Below are 19,354 nucleotides of genomic sequence, written 5' to 3'. Positions count from 1 at the left end.
GCAGAAGTTCTCATATGCATGTCCCTGGATTGATACTTGGCTATGCATTCTTGCATATCTCCCTTTCGCCTCCAGAAACAGGAGATTCTTGCTCTCAAAGGCTCTGACTCTACCATTACATTCTTTAAATCAGAATTAAAATTTTTCCCTTTCCATGCCTCATCTGCAAAGAGCAGAAATCCTTGATCCCAAACATACTTTCCTCCCATCTTTAAATATGTTTAATTTCACTCTAGAGTGAAGCCAAAATTCAGCTCTCCCCAACCCTGCCTCTTCCTAATATGCTCTTATGCTTAGAAATTCTTATTTTCTTTCTCAGTACAGGAGTTGTTTCCCCACTATGATCTTCCTAAATTCTAAACAATTAATCTGAATTGTGTAGGTAATTATGTATTGGACGTATGCTATTCCTCCAGGGGTCAACAGACACAATGCCTGTCTTGCTCATCCTGTATGAGTTAGGGTGGGTTGACCTCTCAGTTGCCATTGTTCCCTTTTCCTTATGGGCAAAGCCTTGATTTTGGGGTCCACCCTTCTTTATGTGACTTTGAAGTGAATCCCGATTGGTCTGAACCAAGATGATGATCCTACTCTTGCTGGAGTTTGATTCAGAAAGGGACGAGACTCCAACGCTGGCCAAAGGGAGCTTGGGGCTCCGTGAGCTCGGGGTTCCTGGGCTGAATTTCCTCACTCTTAAAAGTGAACCAGCTGGGAGACAGCCTCTCTTTCTATTGTTGCCTCCTATTGTTGTGCCTAGTTGCCAGAGCTAGATGTGACGCTTGGAACTCCATCAGCCTTCCGGGGACCAGGGAATATCAGTTGTGAGGACAAATTTGACACCCTGTGGTCTTCAGAACAGAAAGAAGACAAGAGTCTGGGACTTTGATGACATTGTCGGACCACCGAATGACCCGGGCCACCATCTCTTAGAATGTCTCGTTATGTGAGATCATAACAGTCCTCATTGTTCAAATCCTTTTGGGCTGGGGTTCCTGTTCCTTGCACCTATGATTCATTTTTCTCTCCTGAATGAAATCCGCATCACCTTTGCTTGTGAAAGCGTTGGTAGTTGTTTCTCGGGATGCCAGCTGCTTCTCGACCCCTCCATGTTCTTTTCCTCAGCCGTAGCCACGTCCCTCCACCCACATTTCACCACAGCGGGGGTTGTTCTTTCCCTGCGCCTGGCCCATCTATCTGAAATTTCTTTTCTGCCCCCAGAGCCACTAAATCAGTTGCTCCCTTTAAATCTTATCCTGAAGCAGACCCTTTCTCGTCAGCATTTGATTAGCTCCCTGTGATAGCTCGCATGAAGGACGCTCTATAAAAGTGAATTATGCTGTACTATGTTATACTGCTCCGCCCTGGGGCCCAGTAGGAATCATGGGAAACAGATGAGCACCGAGGTCAGAGGCAGAGACTGCAGAGAAAGCCTGCGGAGGGATGGCAACACTGTGACCCTCTGAGGGACTCATGTAAAAGCTCCAGTAGTCTCCAGACTCTCTGCGGTATAAGCTAGAAGTAAAACACTAGTTTATGTGACAGCCTGGGAGCCCCAGGGATGAACCGAGGAGTTTCATCACTATAGATCATAGAATTTTAAATAAGTGTGATATTCCAGAAGCTGAAATATTCTTTGAAAACAAAACATGCTGTAAAAGCCCAAGAATGAGGTCCCCCTGGATGTTTGCCAGGTGGAGCCTTTGTTGCCAGTCTTCCTCTGACTCCAGGAGGGCCCTGGTGGATGATTTGGGGCAGGTTGAGGAGTCCAGAAAACTAGGTACGAACTTTAATTTGACCTGCAGTGATTTGCTCGAGGGGACCCTCGGCAGCATCCGGAGAACACAGGGTAGCACCAGCGTGATACGTGGATTTGTGGGGAAGAATTTCCAGGCTCTGACCACAACTCAGCCTTACACTGCTCTTTTCCCTGCCTCTCATTGTTGCACCCTGTTTCCAACGAACTGTACTTTGCATTTTCTGACAATAGTTGCCTTTCCTGCCTGTCCCCATTTGCTCACTTTGTTTCTTCTCCTGGAATGCTCAACTCTGGCAATGCCCTTTTGGCTTCTCCTAGCCTTCTAGCAAGCTTCAGACCACATGCCATTTCCTTGACATGAAACTCCCCTGGTTCTCTCAAGAGGAAGCTTTGGAGTCATATTTGGTCTTGCATCTGTCTCTCCTGAACTATCTGGGAATGGACGGTATGAGTCTTAGTTTCCTCCCATAATGATGAGGGCTAATGGTATTTGAGGACTGTGGTGAGAGTCTGTCCCTGGCACATAGCAGGTTCTCAAAAATCTTAGCATTTTTTCTTCTGTTCTCTTCTTGACTCAAAGTGGTTTTCTCTTTTTTTGAACCTCCCTTGCAACATATTTGAAACTCTGCTTGAAATTCCATTTTTCAACATTTATTTGTTTTTAAGATGCCTGTCTATATTTAAGAGTTATTTGCTGGCCATACATTTTATGTATGAGAAGTGAGATGGAGAGTCAGGATGGTTGAGGATGGAGACAGAAAGGCCAGAGTTATTCTGGAATTTATTTTCCCTTGAGTCATTCCATTTTCCCTTTACCTATTCCTTCAAGCCAGGATGACCCTGTAAGTGCCTGTGACTAGATCCTGTAGGAGAATCTTTTGGGCATCTGATCTTTACACAGCAAACTTTCTAAACTCTACTACCTTGAACCCTATCTTCCCTCCTTCTCTTCCTTTACTCTCTGGCTTCTTTTCTTGTTCCTGGCCTGGAGCCAGCCCCTTGATCTTGTGTTGTATTCTACTTTTCTGGTTTTATCCCCAGATGATCTCTTGAACATGGTTCTGTACTTTCACCCAGATGCTGCCTCCGGCTCCCCTGGACTCTAACAGTCTTGCCTGATCCTGATGGAGCCACTGGAACCTAACACTGATGTGAGCCTCACTCCCTGCCAGCCAACACCAGGGACTAGAACCTTCCTTTTGGAATAACTAGGTACTTAAAGAGTTAGCCCTTTTCAAATTCACTTACAAATATAATAGAACCTTGCTCTAGACCATGCCATGATCAGTGCCTGCTTTTTTCAGACTGGACATTTTCCAAATGATTATACTACTTCCCATTTACCTCAACCTTTTCCTGAAGTGTGATTTATTTTGTAGATTTAGAAAGGTAAAAAGATTAAAGGAGAAGGTTTTGCTAATTGTGTCACTAGTTTTCTGTCATCTCAGACCATTTTGAAGTCTCGTCTTGCTGGAGTCATGTTGCTTCCTCTTTGCTCTGTTAGCTGGATTCTTGATTGTAGAAACCAGCCCTCTCTTTTCCAGGGTTAGGCAAATATGGGTTTTGACCTCCCAGTTTCTCTTCTGGGAAGGTCCATCAAGACCAAGTGTGAGAGATGCGACGCTGTTTATCATGACCTAGGGTCTTTAAAGCCACACACACCCTATGTAACATGGGTTACAGCCAATAAGGAAAACAGATTTGGAAACACAATACACATAATAGTTTCAGTACAGATTCAAAGTGAATTTTGGGGAGGCTTAATTCCTCCATTTTTCTAGTGCTATAGTCCCAGGTCACTTGTCCCAAAATGTACAACTTAAAGTCCTCTATGACTAGGGCACCTGGGTGGCTCAGTTGGTTAAATCTCTGCCTTTGGCTCTGGTCGCGATCTCAGGGTCCTGGGATGGAGCCCCTGCATTGGGCTCCTTGCTTGGTGGGGAGCCTGCTTCTCTCTCTCCCTCTGCTGCTCCCCCTGCTTGTGCTCTCTCCCTCCCCCTCTCTGTCTCTAATAAATAAATAAAATGTTTTTAAAAAATCCTCTATGACTGAATCTTAGCAGTGCTTCCCTTTTTGGTTTCTCTGATTAAAAATGTCAAGCAAAGTTTCAGGCAATGATTTCTGTTACCAGAATTATCTGAAGTTTGATTTGGTTAGTAGATTCTTGTTCTCTCAATACTTTGCCCTTTCCTCTCTCCTTGGGTATGATCCTGCTTGGAGAGACTCAAAGAAAACCTGCTCAAAATGGTCACTTTCATACTCTATCTAAACTTCTGATGTATTATTTTGCTGGAACTTCCATGAAAATATTAGGCTGACTCCCTTCCTAGTGGGCCACCAAGGCTTTCTCTCTGCTCACTCGCTTTCTCCTTTGCCACCTGTAGGTATGGATGAAGTGACAGAAACAGCAATCACTCAAACTTCCCTTGCCTTTGCACCCACCTATTGGTACAAGGCCATAGGTTCCCAGTTCCCAGCAATATTCTTCTAAGTATCCCTGGGAGTTCCCAGAGAGGATCTCACAGGTGCTCACAAGCAAACCCGCCCATCCTGCCAATCAGTGCCGTGAGCCACTGGTCACCATGGTCCTCTGACAGGTTCTGTGCTGCCCTGCTGGACACCGTGTCTGCTATGGGTGGGGTGGGGACCCTCCCCGACTTCCCCAGGACCTGCAGGCTCCATGGGTACCCCCGCTCCTCTCACTCTCAGCACCATCTCTTGGGGATGTCTGTGGAACACTCATGGCTCTCACTACAGGGAAACAATGAAGCCCTAGAGCTTGCCATGCTGTCAGATGTTTGGTTTTAAACCAGGGAAGAATCTGCCCCTACAATACACTCTGTCACTTTGGGTCCTGAAGGGAGGGAGGATGCTGCTTAGGGAATTTTTAAAAAAGGAATTTTTTTTTCAAAATTTATTCATGATCCCCAAACCCAGTGAGTGGCTGGACAGGAAGACAAGTTTAAGTGACAGACCTTATGCTGCATCCAGAATTGATACTGCTTTGACACAAAAGCTTTTTTTCTTGTTAAATCTTCCCCTGCCTGGCTTCTTGATCTCACGCTAGTAAGTTTGTTGTCCCACTCATCAGTTCTGCAGTGGACTAGGTCATCTTCAAACACACAGAAAGCCTGACTCAAGATGACTTAAGGAGGAGAAAAAGTTCTTACTTCACATAAGAAGCAGCCTGGTAGTCAGGGAGATCTAGAGTTGGTAAATTCAAAGACCCAGGTTCTTTCCCTCTTCTTGCTCTGCCACCTCGAGCACGTCAACTCTGTTCTCAAATAGATTCCTTTCATGGTTGCAAGCTGGCTAGGACGCTTACAGTTATCAGACCTAGAGGAAGAAGGGGCTGCTTCCCCTACATGCCTCTTTTTTTCCCCCTCCCTTCCTCCCTCCCTCCCTCCCTTCCTTCCTTCCTTCCTTCCTTCCTTCCTTCCTTCCTTCCTTCCTTCCTTCCTTCCTTTTTTCCCTCCCTTCTTCCCTCCCTTCCTTCTCTCTTTTTCTTTCTTCTTATTTTTTTTTTCAGCAAGGTAGCCTTTCTCAGACACCTTCCTCTCCTATCAGCAGATTTGTCGCATCTCATTGGCCAGAATTGCTGCAGCTAATGCTCACTGCAAAAACTACTTCCTAGGGGCGCCTGGGTGGCACAGCGGTTAAGCGTCTGCCTTCGGCTCAGGGCGTGATCCCGGCGTTCTGGGATCCAGCCCCACATCAGGCTCCTCCTCTAGGAGCCTGCTTCTTCCTCTCCCACTCCCCCTGCTTGTGTTCCCTCTCTCGCTGGCTGTCTCTATCTCTGTCAAATAAATAAATAAAATCTTAAAAAAAAAAACCAAAAAAAAAAAAAACCAAAAAACTACTTCCTAGCAAGGGGAATGGGATTAGCATGCCTAGTTTAAGAAAGCACAGGGCTGTGTGTACTGTGCAGATTGCCCAAGAAAATCTGGGGATAGAAATTCTGGGTAAATAACCAACCAAGTGCTATACTTGGGTGTAAGCAAATGTGATTGAAGACTATGCTTTAAACAAGAACAAACAAAATGAACCCAAAAGATGCTCAGTCTTTCCTGTACTCAACGATATAGCTAACTTATAAATTACAGTGGGTGTCTTACTTGCAAGGAAACAGAGACCTTCAGGGGCTTGAAAAGAAAGCGTCCCACCTCCTGTGAGTCTTGTAAGGGGCTTAGCTGCAGGACAGGAAGCAGGACACTCCGGAAGATCTGGGGGTGGCGGGTGGGGACCAGGAAGTGTGTGGAGGCCACCAGGCTCCTGGAGGCCTTGTAAACCTACCCCCCAGCCTTGCTGAGTAAGAGCCAGGAGTCCATGGGGAGGGGATGGAAGCCAATGTGCCAGGAGAAGAGGAAACGCTAAGTGAGCAGAGCAGGAATGGGCTCCAAGGACTGAGGTGGTTTTTATTATTTATTTTTGGTTTATTTTCAGGAAGCTCAGGGAATTCTTGTGCTTGAAAGCAGTATTTCTTGTACTGGAAAACAACTTTCTAGGAAGTACTAAATATTTCTCAAGCCTTGGTTCTCTCTTCCCTACCTGTGCATGTCTACTCCAAGGAAAACACTACCTTCTCCTTACCTCAAACTCCCGCTTTCAATATTTGATAGACTTGATAGACTAGATTTGAGTTCTGTTTTCTATAAACTCACTGAAAAATTTTGAGGTGCACGTGGTCTCTGCACATCAGGAGTTTTGTGATTTATTTGAAAATAGGACATGTTTACGTGAAAAATAACAATACTGAGCCAACCAGCTGATACCCCTGAGTTACTTTTTGACTGGTCTTCCAAGAGCTCAGAGAGACTGGTGATTATGTGATAATTATGCTTTGGGACATAAAACAGTATGGGCTTTGTTATACAACAAACAAACAAACCAGAAAAATCCTATTTGAATTTTGGCTTTACCCCATTCTCACCAAATGACATTTAGAATTGATGAAATTTGAGACTCAGTATTTCTCCTTTGTAAAGTGGAACTTATTAATACCTACTCCTCCCCATTGCCTCTAGTATGTCCTCAGTGTGCCATATGTGTTGGCTCTTTCTCCTTCCCCACCAAATAAATGTTCCCATATCTGAACATACAGCAGGGGAAAGAACGCTTTGAACACTTGCAAAGAAATCTGTGACCCAAAGATTTATGTAAGATTATATATATATATATATATGAAAAATAATATAATTAGATATTCATATATAATGTAAATATATAGATTTTTAGAATTTATTATATCCCAAGCTTTAAATCACAGAGTCAGAATTTTATTTTATTTAATTTTACTTTTTATTTTATTTTTTATTTTTTAAGGATTTTATTTATTTATTTGACAGAGATAGAGACAGACAGTGAGAGAGGGAACACAAGCAGGGGGAGTGGGAGAGGAAGAAGCAGGCTCCTAGCGGAGGAGCCTGATGTGGGGCTCGATCCCAGAACGCCGGGATCACGCCCTGAGCCGAAGGCAGATGCTTAACGACTGCGCCACCCAGGCGCCCCATGAGTCAGAATTTTATAGTTGAAAGAGGCTTATCCTTCTCTGAGCCATTCCTACTCAGTGGCCAGTGTGGTCTTTCTAAAACTCTGATCATGTCATTTCTCTGCTTCCACCCTGGAATGGATTGTTACTTTGCACTGTAAAAACTGGAACCTGTTTCTTTTGTTACTCTTCTGGTAACCCCAAAACCTAGAAAAATGCCTGCCCCATAGTAAGATCAATAAAGAATTTTGAAGAAATGAATCGAGTTGAAACTCCTTTTGTTGATATGTATGAGGCTGCTGCTGGGCCTGGCCCCTGCCTCCCTGTGCCTCTCCTGTATGTCGGCTCCCTGCTGCCTTTGCACAAACTGGACATGGTAAGTAAGTTGCCTGGGTCACTCCTCCTTCTCCCCCACCCCCGCATAGGCACACTTTGCCTTTGGTTTTTTATGCCTCTGCTTTACATGCCACTCACTCTACAGTGTACCCCCCTTCCTATCCCCTGCAAATGAATTATGCACTCCCCTCTCATCCTCTATTTACCTTTTTATAACAGTTATCACACTGTATTAAAATAGTTTGTCTTCTTATCTATCTCTTCCACTAGACTGTAAGCAACCTGAGGGCCAAGACTGTGTATTACTAATGAATATTTACTGAATCAATCAATCAATCAATCTTCTAGCCCAACCCCTTTATTTTCTTTTTGAGGAATATGAGGGCCAGACAAGTTAGTGACCTATCTGATACCACCAGCATTTTGGCATCATGGAAGCTGGGCCCTGAATTCTTTCTCAGAGGCCCAGTATTTTCTTGGCTGACTTGCTCTAATATTCAGCTAACATTGTTCCAACAACTACAGAATAATTGTAACTTAACATTTGAAAATTGTGGATAGGAACTCAAATAATTATATAATTAATTCAAAAGACAGATACAAAGATTTTTTTAAAATCCTCTATTATTTTAAATTACTCACATCATTGTTTTCCTCTGTTCTCCTGGAGCCGTTGAAAGAATGTGACATGATAGCGTGCTCACGGTCGGAGGCCTGGGTTTCTGTATGACAGCCAGGATGTAACTCCATTCTGGCAAAATCTGATGTTCTCACTCAGGTTTTTGTTGCACTGAAGTTAGGACATCTTCTTCTGGGAGGATCTGGTGGAAACAACATCCAGATATCAGATCCCTCTCTTCAGCAGTGCCAACTAACAGGGCTCTCAGTTAAAATGAGAACAGAGGAAACACGGGATGGTAAAAAGAGCAGAGGCTTTGAAACCCCCAAACCCTGGTTGAATCCTACTTTACCACTTTGCAACGTGGGGCATAGTATTTTCTCTGAGCGTTTGTTTCCTCATCTGTAAAACGGGGCTAACTGGGAAGATAATTTAAAGATTAGCCTGCATAACTAGCCCGGTCCAGTGTCTGGCAATGGGCTCTATTGAAGTACTTTCCCAGCTCAGGTATTCCGGCAGCGCGGAGGTCGTCCTACTGAGAGAACCTAGTAGGTGCTTAGTAATGCTGGATTGAGAACCTAGTAGGTGCTCAGTAATGCTAGATGATTAATGATTGTAAAGGAGATGTAGAATAGCTAAATTCTTGCTTCAAAGAATCTGAGGTTACTCTGTCTCTTCCTGTCTGTTTTCTGCTGGGATATGGGTTGGGATGTCTTTGCTCATGTCTTTTAGACCTAATCATTATATATGTATATGCAGAGAGAGCTGCAGTCTGATCATGCTTGTTACAATGATAGGGGAAGACAGATCTTTGTAAAAAGGGCTCAAAGAATCTTTCTCAACAGAAAATGGACTTTGCCATCTTTGCCAGCTCAGATGACTGAATTGAATTAGTCTAAAAAAAGAAAAGAAAAAAAAATTGAAAGCAAAGAGAAAACCTTCTATGAAGCGCCTGGCAGAGTCATTTAGGACCCAGGTCCAAAATTCAGAGAAGTTCAGATTAGGAATCCGTGGAGACCTTGAGAAAGTGGCTATATACCCTTCAGATCATTTTCTTGAGGTGTCTGTAAGATGTCCTTTAGGAAAAAGTATTAACACTGACTCGTTTGCTTACTACTCCAACCCATACCACTTTCTCCTTAAGCTGACACATACTGCTCTTTGAATGTACATTCATAGCATTTAATTATGTGTTATCTTGTATCTATCCTTTGGAATGAGATTGTAAGCTTCCTGAGAGCGAGGACCAGGTCTGTGTGTTGAGGCACTACGGGGACTTCAAAGGAGAGCAAAATACAATTATTCATCAATTGTGTGACTCACACAGCATCTCCTCTGGTTTTTCAGCAACTCGAGAGCAGATATTCTCCCCATATTGCAGATGGGGGGAAAAAGACAGGCTCAAAGGAGGGAGTTGGAATTACCGTGAAAATCTTACCTCTTACCTTTAGGCAAACAGCTATTGTTCTAGGCCATTCCCTTGGAAGAATTCCTTTGGGAAATGTAGGAGGCATTATAATTTTAAGCCAAAAAATGTGAATTCTAATTTGTTTCTTCTCATTTTAAAAAATGAATGTGGAAAGGGACACTTCTGATAAGCAATGAGACAAAGATGTAATATCAGGTGAGGGGATGAGGTGCAGAAAAACCAGAATCACTTAGCAAATGGATTGAAGCTAGCCAGAATTTCACTGTCTTTTAAAACTTGAGCCCAACGGAACACAAAGGGCTGTGTGTCTTACTGTGTCTTTAGCAGAGCCATTTAACACTGGGAAAGTTTCCAGCCGTGTATTTCAATAACAGCAACCCCTTCTTACAACGTTTGGGGCTTGCCACTTTGAAAATCAATACCGTTCGGTGTCTACTGAAGTCGCACATTTGTTCTCTGTAAAATGTATATGGGATGACCATATAAATTATCCTCCTTACTGGGACTTTTTTTTTTTTTTTTTAAAGAGAAAGGGAGAGCCATTAATTATACCATGGCAATAGGTAGAAATGGGACTATCCCAAGAAAACTGTGATGACAGAAAGTGACGGTTACAGAATCATGGATTTGTATAGTCTATTTACAGAAATAGTTATTTTATATATTTATGTGGGCTTAAAAGAATAGCTAAGTAAGGTGTTTAACTCACCATGGCGATGGAATTGTCTACACACTCTAGATTAGTCCCTTTTGAAACTTAGGTCTTTCATTTGCAGGTCGGCTCCATGCATTAGCCCACTCCAATGCAAGGATCACACTGGCCTGCTCAGAAATTGAACCCATAATCTTGCTCTCATCAGTTTCGTTTGTAACCAGCTTTAGATTCTGCAGGGCCCTATCAATGGGTCATATGCTAGACTAGGAGATCAAAGCAAAAATGTAAAGGGTTCTGGGCTTTTCTGTAAGGACCCAGATTCTAGTCCTGTCTTTATCAGTAACTAACTGTGAGTTTTGGCAAGTCACGTAACCTCTCTGTGTTTTGGTTTCCTTATCTCTAAAATGGGGTTTTAGTATCTGATGTGCAGACCTCAAAGCTTTGTTGGGAGGGTCCAGCGAGGTGATGTATGCGGAAGCCTTCTGGAAAGTGCTATACATATGTGAAGTGTTATCATTATAGGAGAGAAGGGGGGACAGGAGATGTAAGGGGAAAACAGGGCTTTCAACTCTAGCTGGCCTTGTAGATTAGGCTTGTGCAAACAAATGATGAAAATAAAGCCACGGGAGAGGCATTATATTCTTTTTTATGAATAGGACTGGGAGGGAGAGAAAAGTGAGGGCAGAGAATGTAGCCAGCGAGACTCAGGGAAGACAGGGAGGAATGGCTTGTATATGGTCCCATATCACTGTTTTCCCTGAAGCCTGGCAAGACCTCATCAAAAATGAACATGTTGGAGAAGAAATATTAGACAGCTGGGTTCCCGGACTGTGAGGGCACATTCTGTCATTCCTGATTGAGAGGGTTGGCTTTATTTTGCAATCCAGTAGGAATCAGAATTTCATACTTGCCTTTTTTCTCTTGTTGACTTTTTGTCAAGATTAAGCAAAATCATTTATATAAAATTGCTTTATGAATTACAAATTATAGTAAAAAATAATAACTTTATGGATGAGTCTATTGATACTAGTTATTATTATGGTAAGAATCATGGTTTTTTTCTTCAAAATGATTATAACTTTTAAAAAAAATTAAAAAGTCAAATGTGTTTATGAAAATATAGATACAGGAATAATGAAGGAAATAAACAAATCACACCTCATCCTACCACAATGGATGACATTTTGGTGAATGGTCTTTCAGACTTTTTTGGTATTTGTGTAACATTTTTTAAAAAAACAAAATGGAATCTTTAGTTTGTCATTCATTTTTTAAATTTGTTCGTGTTTAGCTATATATTAGTGAATAGAATGCTAATAAGATAAACACCATGTCTTTTTTAAATGTGGTTTATACTTTCCTGGGGGATTACAGACAAATAAACAGATGATTTTGTTTCAAAAATTTTATTTATTTATTTATTTGAGAGAGAGAGCATGAGTAGGGGGGAGGAGGCACAGGGAGAGGGAGAAGCAGACTTCCTGTTGAGCAGGGAGCCCTATCTGGGCCTTGATCCCAGGACCCTGGGATCATGACCTGAGCTGAGGGCAGACGTGTAACCAACTGAGCCACCCAGGCGCCTCTAAACAAATGACTATAATACAATATGAAGCATGTCATCATAATGGGGAAGCAACAGGTGCTTTGTAGGAACATCTCTCCCAGGCTTAGGGAGTTAGGAGAGGCTTCCTGGAGGAAGCGATATTTAAGTTGAGACCAGAAAGATGACTGGAGTTAGCCAGACTGCAGCAGGTGTTGTGGTGTGCCGTCTAGGGACCTCCTTAGGGACTGGACACTCATTCCCCTGCTGGCCGTATTGTTGTCTTCTGATGGTTCTTAGCTGAGGTCCTGCCCTAGAAATTGCCCTTTTCTGAAGGAAGCTCCCTTGCTCAAGGTTATCTCTATCTCCAGGGGCAACAGGAGTAAAAGGTCAACCTTCTGCCTTAATGCGGACATCTCTGAAGGGCCGTCTCAGTCCCAGAGCTCCTCCTAGGATCAGTGGAGGCCTCAGTTGAACTTGTACGGCAGTTCGGTTTTTCCTTCTGCCCAATCCTGCATCCCTCGCTTCACAGGTATTGTTCCTGGGAGCACTTTGCAGTAAAAATCCCGCACACAAATAAACCCTCCCCTTGACACAGAAAAAGAGTGGTAGTGATGGTGCGAATGCAGGGAAGGTGTTACTAAAAGATGGAACAGCTTGCGCACGGCCTAGAGGTGTTGGAAGAGTTAAATGTTTTGTTTTTGTGTTTTGTTTTGTTTTGTTTTACAAAGACTGCAAAGTAGCAAGTGAAATCAGTAAAGACACATGATTCCAAAGAGGGAGTCAAGCTCTTGTCAGCCACATCAAGGAGACGGAGAGATTGGACTCGATCCCAAGGCTGTTGGGAAGCCCTACAAGATAGTAAATCACAGGAGAGGCATGATCTGATTTTCTAATTTGTGTTTTAGAAAGATCATTTTGGCTGCTATGTGGCACCATTAATTAAAGCTCTCATCATCGATCATTGTATTTTTTATTAGAACGTTGGAGTGATTCGTGACCTCCTTTTGCACTCTATATCTTTACAGAATGAATGGCAGATCATATGTCCCCTGGGAAAGTCGTGTAATGAGCACCGGTATTATAGCAGTTTTGCAGGACCTTTCAAACTCTGAAGGGATTCGATCATAGTTCTTGAATCTTTTTCTTTAAACCCTAATTCACACTGTTTAAATATTTATTGAGCACCAACTACATGCAGAATGCACTGTGCTATTATTGCTGTGGGAGATAAAGGACAAAAGCTCCAGTTAGGAGACCATGACTGCCTTGTTCATTGCTTTACCACTGCAGTGCCTGGTAAATAGTGAGTGCTCAATACATGAATAAGAGGAATAAAGACATTTAGAGAGATGGACAAATTACTTAGACCTCGAGACCACAAAATGAGAACAATAATAACTTCCATCTGTCAGGGTTGTTGTGAGTGGTAAATAAGATAATGTTGGTAAAACACCTAGTTTGCTTAGTATATACTATAAGTCATATTTACTCAAATAGTCCTAAGATTGTTTACTATTCCCAAGATTGATAGAAAGAAACTAAGAATTTGAATGATGACAACCAAACTTTTGGTATCTATTTCTCTCTTGTCCTCTAGATCCTATAATATCAATCACTTCAAGAGAAAAATGTGATTTATAAACCAGGTGAAAAAGAATCATTCACTCAGTTTACTCAACAGATATTTTCTGAGGGCATCCAAAGTGCCAATCATGAGTCATGCAGTGGTGAACAGAACAGACAAAGTCCTTGTTTTCATGGAGTTTATAATCTAGAAGGGAGACACTAAACAAAGAAAATCTCATTATATTATAATCCAAACAGTCTGTCATTAGAGAGAATAATAGAAGCTAATTTAATAATAGAAAGGTAAGTCTTTGCTGAAGAAGTGACCTTTAATCTGGGAACTAAGAGTGGGAGTTTTATTAAGAATAGGAGATAAAGCATTCCAGGCAGCAGGAAAATTCTGTGCAAAGGCCCCAGGGTAGAAAAAAAAGACTTCGAGCCTTTGGAAGGATGGAGAGAAAGCTGGTGTGGCAGAGTGGAGGGAGATGAAACTGGAAAGGAGGCAAGGCAAATCTTGAGGGACGTTGGCCACATGGCCTTCCTTTATCCAGACAAAAGAATATATAAACTGCCTGAAATCTGACTGCTCTCTGGTTGTATCAGAGCAGTCCCGGATGCCTGTGAAATAGAAGGGCAGGCTAACTGTGGTCTGAACAGTCATATTGAAGCCTTGGGAAAAGTTGGTTAATTTTTCCCCCTTCTGGTCATCATGATAAATGAAAAAGCATGTAACAAAGGAACCTAGCTGTTTGTTGAGAATGCTTATATATTTGCAGATATACATTGCATATATTTCTACTTACATTTGTATCCCTATCAAAGTAGAACTATTAGAAAGACTTTATTTTTCTTCTTTTTTTCTTGGATGTGGTTCTTCCAGTGAAAACAATCAGTGGGAGTAAGGAACAATTTAGAATAGAGATGCTGCGGTGATTTCCCAGGAGAGGTAGGAGAATTTTGGGTGTCGTAAGTGTTTGGGTGGTGGCTTATGGCCTGAATTTGCTCAGAAAGGCCTCCATTCTCCCTCTTAGTGATTAGAACAACCTGTGTTCTGGAATACAGTATTTAAACACCAAGATTGGCATTGCTATCTTCCAGGATGGTGAGGGCTTAATTAACATTTGAAAATGCTTTGAGATCTTTGGATAAAAGTGTTCTGGAAGCATGCAGTGTTATTATCTTTGGAGTGATATAGGTCATGTGACACAGGAAGTGGCTTTGAAGGAAAAGAAAACCTTTCATCAGGCAAACTCCTTGGGGTGGTTTGAGCCTGTTTTGAGTGACTCAACATGCCCGTGTCATCTCTCTCTAGACCATGAATAAAAGGAATAACTTGGCCTACAGCTTAGCAAGTGCCACCATCATTAGCTGCAAGAATTAGGTAAGCTTGCACGTTAAACATTTTACAAATTATGCAGAATCCTATAGCATTTAGAGCAGTTGCCCATTAATAAGCATCGAATAAATATTAGCTGTTACTATTATTGTTGTTCTCGTGAATATAGTTTAAAATGTCTGGATCTCTTTTCTCTGAATTTAATGCCTTTTAACCAAAAAGTTCAATATTCTTCAGTGATAAACTAATCTAAATTTCATTTTAAAGACTTGGTAGGGGCGCCTGGGTGGCACAGCGGTTCAGCGTCTGCCTTCGGCTCAGGGCGTGATCCCGGTGTTATGGGATCGAGTCCCACATCGGGCTCCTCTGCCATGAGCCTGCTTCTTCCTCTCCCACTCCCCCTGCTTGTGTTCCCTCTCTCGCAGGCTGTCTCTATCTCTGTCAAATAAATAAATAAAATCTTAAAAAAAAAAAAAAAGACTTGGTAAAGAGCAAAATAAATGTAAATCATTACTGTTGAGGTCCTAATGTGAGAGCTACAGATAAGGCACCTTCAGCGCCTAAGACCTTCCTGGCAGGTAACATGAGATCAGTGTTGGGTACTTAGTCCTTCCCGTTTCAACAAGGACTCAAAATAGAAATGGGTTTCCTAACTTCTACTTCCCTGATGATTCCTCAGGGTCTTCACTGGACAGGATTTCAAAGAGAACATTTAAAAGTAGTTGCAATTGATTTAAGGGTAGAAGTGCAGAAAGATTTCATCCTGTTCCTTCCACTAGCTTTTATGTCTTCATAATACTTCCTGGAAATGTAGACGTCAGGACCCGGGTGGGGAGTGGAGAATAAGGAATATGGCTCACTTGAGAAAAGTGTATTTTTGAGCACTATATATGTCAAACCAAACTTGCCCGTGTGTATTTGTGAAATTAATTTTGCTGGCTTGATGACCAGAGGTTTGTTTTGTTTTTTAAATAACACACCTGCCTCAAATATGATATTCTGAACAAAGAAAAGGTGTATTGGGAAGTGGCACAGGAAAGAGAAAGAGGAAAAGGTGTACGTCAGACGCTATAAACCAAGACAGAAAGCGGCGAGGTCGGAGGAAGGACCACTCAGGGCATGCTGGGAGGATGGGTGGCCTGGGGCATGCCGGGACAGAGAGCTCACCCAAGGCATGCTGGGAAGGGTTCCAGGACCTTTATCTGCTCCTGTGGGTACAGTGGGTCAGACACCCAGCAGACCTAATTAAAAGCTCATTACACCAGAGTCTCCCCGTTAAGAGGGGAACCCACGTGCAAATCCCTCGGCGCAGGCGCCGTCTCTGCCCCCGGTTTGGGAATTCCAGCCCCAGCCCCAAACCCAGCTGCAGGGTTTGGGAACTGCGGCGAGTTAAAGGGATCTCCCCGTCTGTGACCATCAGGTACAGTTTCTTTCGGGATTATTTCACATTCCAGTACATTAGTTTTATCCGCTCTGAAACAGTTTAACAAAGAAAGCTCTCTGGTCATCACATGGGTAAAATAACAAGAGATAAAAGAACGTGTGCTTCACCTAATCAGAAACAAATAACTAAATCAGTCTGAAAATGCAGCCTTTCCTGTCCCGTCCTCCTTTTCATTTATCTTTCAGGGGTGGGATTTTGAAATTACCATTCTATAGGCAGACTGTGGTACCGGTCTTCCTCTCCTTGTGTTTTATATAATTGTTGCCGACCTTGACAGAAGATCTCAAAACTTAAGTATAAAGTTGGTAAATGATACTATTGTTTGGGAGGTGGGGTAGAGATGGGGTGGGAGCAGAGTTTATCTAAGAAGGAAAAAAAAAAAAGGGAAAATGCACCCTTACCAGGCTCAAAGGAACTGAAATGGATCAAAGTAAACAGAGACATCTAAAAGCTTTTGTAAGTTAAAAGTGGCTATCTGTTGCAGGTCTTGCCTCATTAACTGCTGATTGAAGCTCTGCTTGGCCCTCTGGGATACCTAACACCCCAGGCCTATCACCAGATGAACCCCCGGTTAGGCGCTTTTGCCTTTGCCTGTGTTGCTTTGCACAGCTCCTTGACCTCAACCTTCTTACAAATGTTTATCCTTCTACCAGACAAAGTGAGTAAAGGTTTGTCCTTGAGAATCTTGCTGGGAATTTCCCTTCCAGCCAATGAGGAATTCCCAGAAAAGAGAAATGGAACACACAGTTGTGCTATCTAGGGAGATCGGTGTTCTGAGACGTAGACATGCAGCTCTGGTGTTTTAAATAAAGCCTCTGCACAAGAATATGCAGGGGAAAGTGGCCACAGTGCGTCTTTCCCTTGGGTGTTGGCCTTATTTCCATATGTGAACGGTGAAAGGTGACGATGAGGCCATATGCTTGAAGATACAGATATCTCTTGGCTCCCGTGGTCACAGCCCTTCACCGGGCCATTCAGCTGGGACAGGGAGCTGAACCTGAGAGGGCTGTCTAGGGGAGGAAGACCGAATAGTCGTGGGGGTGGGTTTGGGGGGGTTGGAGAGGGAGGAGCCGCTCTTTGAGCGGGACCAGATAGGTCTCTGTGTAGAGTAATATTACAGCTCTTTCTCTCATAAACAAGCTGCATGCCTGCTTCTAAAGACCCATCTGGCATAGCTTTGAGAATGGCAATAATTACAAGCTGATGATGGACATGGAAAAAAGCCCTGCTGAGCTAACTCATAAGGAAGTACAGGCCAGGACTGCAGGGAAATTACAGGCTGAAAACCTTTCTAGTTTAGGCCTTTTGGTGTTCTTAATCACAGACTTTAAATGTTGTAATAAACACTGTTGCATTTTATTGACCAACTCCCATGACAGGCAAATCTTTTTCATTTTATTTTATTTTTACCATTTGCTCTTTGGAAAGCTGCTCAGCAGTGTCTGTCTAGGCCATGCCAATAGACCTTTAGTTTTTCTGCTTGTAGGAAAATTAGGTAAACAGGGGTGACTTTTTATTTAGTTAATAGAGATTTGCAACATTTTTTCTTAAGTTGCTCTCTGCATTTTGTGGTTCAGACGGCCCCTCAGGCTCGATGCTTAACCTGTAACTGTATAAGATATGGCCTGGCTGTGTCAAGGAAGAAGAGGATAGAACAAACTTGGGAAGAATAATTTATGACTTGGTACCGTTAAATAGCGTTTATAACGTAGAAACAAGTAAAACTCCAAGTTAAAAACTATACCGTTAGTTTAATGGAAACTTGAGTTCTGGTCTTGTTTGGAGGGGCGATCCTTATTTCAGGGGTACATTCGATATGGAAAGGATGACTCTTCTCAAAGTTTTGAATCCTAATATTATACAAGTGAATCTAAGACATTTTGTCCTTTCAGACATTTTAGATCATTTAATGGAGCGAATCTTCCTAGAAAGGGGAGGATAGAAACGCTGGACATTTTCTTTCCTCTGAAACATCACTAACCTCAAAATCTATAACTTAAATGTCATGGCAAAATTAGTCTTGAATATAGCACATTACCAATCGCTGTAATAATGGGATTTTGAGACCTCGTGTGGGTTTTGTTCTACTTCAATACATGTTATCCGTTTCCATCAAAAGCATTTAATCTTCATTTTATACATTTTAAAAGTCTGAGGTTAGAAATGATGAGTAATATTATGAATCAGGATTTTGTGTGTGTGTGATCGTATTAACATACACAAGTAGATCTCTGTTCCAAGGATATCTTTAAGGATTTTAAGGCAGTGCATGTGCAGGTCATTATTCCATAAGCACTGATACCCCTTTAGTAGCTTATATCCAGGTCCTTCCCTTCTTTGCCACAGTTTCTCATTTATATTCCTTAAAGACTTGTATTTCATTCTTTGTGTTTTGCATACAGTCCTGGCTATCCCAGATAGATTATTTAGTTGTCCTTTTGCATTTGATTACTTGTTCAAGGACATAAAGTTATGGGGGTCTATGAAGTTAGAACAATGAAATGGTTGTGCAATGGAGATTTACCAATATAAACTCAATTTCTTATCCTTTCTTTGCCTTTCATAAGCATTGTTTTAGACCCGAAGCTCCCTTGTCAATGAGAAATTATTTCTTTATTTCGAACTGTCTCTTTTCCTATAGAGGGTAGAATTGTTCCTAACAAAAGAAGCATGAATTGGTGGAAACTATATATTAAATGCAAGGCTATTTGTCTAGTTTTCATTAGGTTGCTGAGTGAAAAGCCTCAATTCCTCTCTTTTCCCAAGGTACTCAGATATCCATGAAGTCCCCCTCATCTCACACTATCATTTCTCTCACCGGGTGCAACCCGACTTTAAAGAATTCAACACTTACTGGGCTTTAGAGAACTGTCAGCAATGACAGCAACCAGGGACGCTGACATGTCTTATTGTTTACAAAGGATGAGCACAACAAGGCCTCTCGGATGACTTGATAAGCCCTGCAATTTCTCTCTCCCTGATTCTGGCCTCTGGACCAGCTGCCTTTTCGTGGCCAGCTAAAGACACACGTATCAAAACTTGATCTAAACACCACAAGTCAGCAAACAGCAGCAAAGATAAACGAGGGCTGCTCAAGGTCGCTTTGTAAACAGTGAAAACAGAAAGAGAAACAAGAAAATCTCAGTCCCTGATTCTTTGTATGCATACAGTTTTCTTCTGTA

General features: G+C 42.3%; 1 long non-coding RNA gene across 1 annotated transcript in view; it reads left to right on the top strand.

The window, feature by feature from the left end:
* The window catches only part of LOC103672993, a 324,581-nt gene that overhangs the window by 139,600 nt on the left and 165,627 nt on the right, over window positions 1-19,354 (top strand). The gene's annotated exons all lie outside the window — the stretch shown is intronic.

This window comes from Ursus maritimus, unplaced genomic scaffold (genome assembly GCF_017311325.1).
Source record: "Ursus maritimus isolate PB19 unplaced genomic scaffold, ASM1731132v1 scaffold_25, whole genome shotgun sequence".
Taxonomy (NCBI): domain Eukaryota; kingdom Metazoa; phylum Chordata; class Mammalia; order Carnivora; family Ursidae; genus Ursus; species Ursus maritimus.
Note: the sequence above shows the minus strand (reverse complement) of the source record. Positions and strands in the feature narration are given on the sequence as shown.